At 32.8% G+C, this 5,000-nt stretch overlaps 1 protein-coding gene across 1 annotated transcript in view; it reads left to right on the top strand.

The window, feature by feature from the left end:
- Nucleotides 1-3,383: 3,383 nt before the first annotated feature.
- Nucleotides 3,384-5,000, top strand: part of LOC137620639 (centromere protein F-like) — a 265,316-nt gene continuing 263,699 nt past the window's right edge. The window contains exon 1 of the mRNA XM_068350944.1: nt 3,384-3,435. The gene's annotated coding sequence lies outside the window, so the exon portion shown is untranslated. The remainder of the gene's footprint in view (nt 3,436-5,000) is intronic.

The raw sequence follows: 5,000 nt of genomic DNA, 5'->3' as shown, positions 1-5,000 counted from the left end.
GTGGGGTCGATGTTTCTGGCCAGCGTTCTCCATCTACCTCTGTCCCACACTTCATCACCGGTTAATCCCTTTGATCGAAGGTCATCCTTGATACAGTCCATCCACCTTCGCTTTGGTCTCCCTCTCCTTTTCGTTCCCTGTACCTCCATTTCCATCACTCTCCTCCCAATATACTGTTCATCTCTTCTCCTGATAGGATCATACCACCTGTCTACTTTCTTGGATCTTATCTGATAGTTCTCTAACTCCATTGGTACCCCCTAATTATCTCATTTCGTATTCTTGTCACCCCACACATCCATCTCAACATTCTCATCTCTGTCACTTCCAAATGTTGGATTCCTATCACTCCAAAATATAATTGCATGTTGCCAACAAACTCCGCTCATAACATTTTGCATAATCTTCTTACCAACAGTGTCGACTGCCTAAGGTTTTCGGTGAATGTACACTGTTGAAAATAACCGTAATTATAATGTGAAATTTCCCGTAAAATTATACTGTTCTCAGTCGTATTTCAGTAAAATACAGGCAACCGTACATTTACCCTACTTTGTTATTATCTTTTGCGGGTTGTTGACCGAAATATCACTCCTTATCGTCAATATATCTGTTTTTACCAAAGGTAAATGCCTGGCAACATTTATTCCAGGATTTTTACCGTTTTTTTTTTTTTTTACGTCAAATTTTTAACAGTGTAGCAGATTATCACTAAATGTTAAAGGTGCAATTAAGATACAAATAGTATTTTTAAATTGCTGAATATATTCGGACAAGATAACCAACTTAAGAGGCATCAGTGAAAAGTTGAATGAAGATTAGCGTTTTAGTTTATTTGTAAATTAGTAGGAATTTACGAACATGATTGAACAACAAACGAAGTAAAACTAAACACATAACAAAGTCTTCAGCAGAACAAAGAATAAGTGCAAATTTGTAATTTTCTAATTAACATTAGTTAAATGATCTTCATATTTATTAGTGTTAAAAAAATTCAAAGTATTATGATATTTAAACTAGAAAATCACTCTGAGAGTGCAGACCTCCACCACGGCAGCTTAGTTCTCGAAACCAGCTTGCCTTTCCCAGAATAAATCTAGACCATAGACGTATTTGAAGTCTGTGGCACCCATGTGCGAACATGGGGTTAAGGTTTCGGTTAATTCGATCAACCTTGACCTTGACCTTTTGACTGAGGACTTTCAAAATTGAATCACTTCAACGTGTCAACATGAAAATTAATCCCTGAAATTTTCACTACTTTATTAGTAGATTTGTGGCCAGGAATTCACTACTTTATTAGTAAATTTGTGGCCAGGAATTCACTACTTTATTAGTAAATTTGTGGCCAGGAATTCACTACTTTATTAGTAAATTTGTGGCCAGGAATTCACTACTTTATTAGTAAATTTGTGGCCAGGAATTCACTACTTTATTAGTAAATTTGTGGCCAGGAAGTTGTTCACAAACAGACAAACGGTAAAGCAAATTATAAAACATAATCTCGGTCCATTTGCGATTTTTTGAGATCACGAAGAAGAGAAAAGGAACGACTTGACGAAGGAAACAGGAGGTATATACGATCTTTTATTTTTGAATATATACTCTTGTTACTAAGCGAAAATATAACCTCCTCCCAACTTCGTTTGCGGAGGTGATTATCCGTAATTTTTCCATGGAAGTGTGCGGCATCCTTCGGTACGTTCTCGTGTTTATGCAATTTGTCTTATTTCGTTAATTTTTTGTTTTCACCACAAACTTGCCTCTGAGGTAATAATTATTATCATAATTTTGAATTGTTATTATTAATAATAATAATAATAATTATTATTATTATTATTATTATTATTAATTATTGTTATTATTGTTATTAATTATTATTATTATTGATTATTATTAGTGTTATTAATAATTATTATTATTATTAATGATTAATATTATTAATTATTATTATTAATAACTATTATTATCATTTTATTATTATTATTATTATTATTATTATTATTATTATTATTATCATTATTATTATTATTATTACTTCCTTAGCTAAAGATACTCAAAGTTTCCCCTTTTAAGAATTATCAAACTTTAAATCTCCTTTTAGCGATACATTTCTCTCGCTTGTGTTTGGCTCTTAAGATTTCTTTGCCAGTGATGGCCTTTAATAATCTTGAAAAAAAGACTCCCTTTTTTATTCTGTTTCCCGCACTGTTAAAAATTTGCCGTAAATAATAATAATAATAATATGTATATATATATATATATATATATATATATATATATATATATATATATATATATATATATATATATATATATATATATATATATATATTTATACATATATATATATATATATATATATATATATATATATATATATATATATATATATATATATTAATATATATATATATATATATATATATATATATATATATATATATATATATATATATATATTCTCCCCAATAAGCCTTATTACTTTGTTAAAAAAATAGTGCTTTTACTTTATCAAGTTTAAAATCCTCTATAACAGAAAACGAGATTTCATATCTTATGTAAGATAGAGAATTGAGAAGAAGACAGGTCATTATTATTATTATTATTATTATTATTATTATTATTATTATTATTATTATTATTATTATTGTTGTTGTTGTTGTTGTTGTTGTTGATGTTATTCCACGGAATAAAATTTCCATTCTTAAATAAAGGATAAAATCGCTTATTACAGTAAATATAAGAAGAAGTAAACTTGGAAAGACAGTTCGACAAATGGTACTGAGAGTAAATTAAGTGAAGTGGTAATGTGCCTGACTGTAAGCGGGTCAAGTGGCAGGGAACATACTTAATTTTCTAGATAAGCTAATTCTGAGAGACAGGAAGAATTAGGTACTGCTAATTCGCAGCCCTTAAAATAGCATACCTTACTCCTTCGTGTATGCATTGTATTGTCCTTAGAGGATTTGTTTATTTGCATATATGAAAATCCAATTATATGCCTATTTTTTTTTCACTTTTTTTTTTCTTTTCTATTTTAGAGTAATTCGTAGTAGACCAATTTTGGTGCGACTCCAAATTTATATAAAACCACAGAGAAAGAAAAATGTACTTGTATTCTATACATTAGTACATCTCTCTCTCTCTCTCTCTCTCTCTCTCTCTCTCTCTCTCTCTCTCTCTCTCTCTCTCTCTCTCTCCCCTTGTAAATGTGAGGCTCGCTTAATATTCTTACAAGACATTTCACCACATTTATTCTTTTATTCAGCCACTTCAAGAACTAATGTAATCCATTAGTTCTTACCCGACTCTTTCATTTTAAAGTTTAAAAAGAACATTATTTTCCCTTCTAGATGCAGACGCTCAGGTTGACTCGACCAACGTCAAAATAAAATGAAAAGAAACAGAAAAAGCTGATTGATCTTCCTCTTGGTGAGTACAGAATTTCTGTCTTCGTTAATAATTAATCTCGTAATTAATATTTAACCCTAGTAAAGTATTAATGTGTTCGCGTAGCATTCGCATGGCAGCAGATCGATCCCCACCCGGGAACGTGAGTTTTAGCTGTTTACTGGGGAGGCCACAGTTGAGGTTAGGCACCACAGTGGAGGGTTAGGGTTGTCCGGCTGCCATTCTGATGAGCATCTATTCTGATGAAACTGGAATTTCAACTAGACATTTAAAAGCTTTTGATGTCAATTAGGTTAGATAGGGCCTATTTAACCTTGATCAATGTATCGATAGCTATAAATCTATAAATATACGCTTCCCCCGAACCTTTAGAAATACGGTAATTGTTATTCATCATCATCATCATCATCATCATCATTTCCTACGCCTATTGACGCAAAGGGCCTCGGTTAGATTTTGCCGGTCGTCTCTATCTTAAGCTTTTAATTCAATGCTTCTCCAGTCTTCGTCTACATCGCGCTTCATAGTCCTCAGATATGTAGGTCTGGGTCTTCCAAATCTTCTAGTGCCTTGTGGAGCCCAGCTGAACGTTTTTAATTCTAATTAAAAAAAAAAAAGTTACTGTAATTGTAATTGGTCATCATCATCATCATCATCATCTTCATCATCATTTCCTACGCCTATTGACGCAAAGGGCCTCTGTTAGATTTCGCCAGTCGTCACTATCTTGAGCTTTTAATTCAATACTTTTCCATTCATCATCTCTTACTTCGCGCTTCATAGTGCTCAGCCATGTAGGTCTGGGTCTTCCAACTCTTCCAGTGCCCTGTGGAGCCCAGCTGAACGTTTTTAATTCTAATTAAAAAAAAAAGATACTGTAATTGTAATTGGTCATCATCATCATCATCATCTCCTCCTTAGCCTATTGACGCAAAGGGCCTCGGTTAGATTTCGCCAGTCGTCTCTATCTTGAGCTTTAAATTCAATACTTCTCCATTCATCATCTCCTACTTCGCGCTTCATAGTCCTCATCCATGTAGGTTTGGGTCTTCCAACTCTTCTAGTGCCTTGTGGAGCCCAGCTGAACGTTTTTAATTCTAATTAAAAAAAAGATTGGTCATCATCATCATCATCAGCATCAGCATCTCCTCCTACGCCTATTGACGCAAAGGGCCTCGGTTAGATTTCGCCAGTCGTCTCTATCTTGAGCATTTAATTCAATACTTCTCCATTCATCATCTCTTACTTCGCGCTTCATAGTTCTCAGCATTGTAGGTCTGGGTCTTCCAACTCTTCTAGTGCCTTGTGGAGCCCAGCTGAACGTTGTTAATTATAATAAAAAAATATATTTAAGATAAAATCCACTTTTTTTGTGATGGCTGCAAGAATTACTCCGAGACGTTGTAGATAAACAAAAGAGAGTTAACGCAAGCAAATCGAAACAAAGAAGCCGCGGTCTAGATAAATTCGAAGTTCAGTTTATTCATATTCTTAACGTTTTTCTTTAAAGAATATTCCTACTTCCGTTTAACATTGATAATACAACTGGTTATGATATTGATTAAAAGAAAAGAGGTTTGGAGCAT

This window comes from Palaemon carinicauda, chromosome 27 (assembly GCF_036898095.1).
Source record: "Palaemon carinicauda isolate YSFRI2023 chromosome 27, ASM3689809v2, whole genome shotgun sequence".
Lineage (NCBI taxonomy): Eukaryota > Metazoa > Arthropoda > Malacostraca > Decapoda > Palaemonidae > Palaemon > Palaemon carinicauda.
Note: the sequence above shows the minus strand (reverse complement) of the source record. Positions and strands in the feature narration are given on the sequence as shown.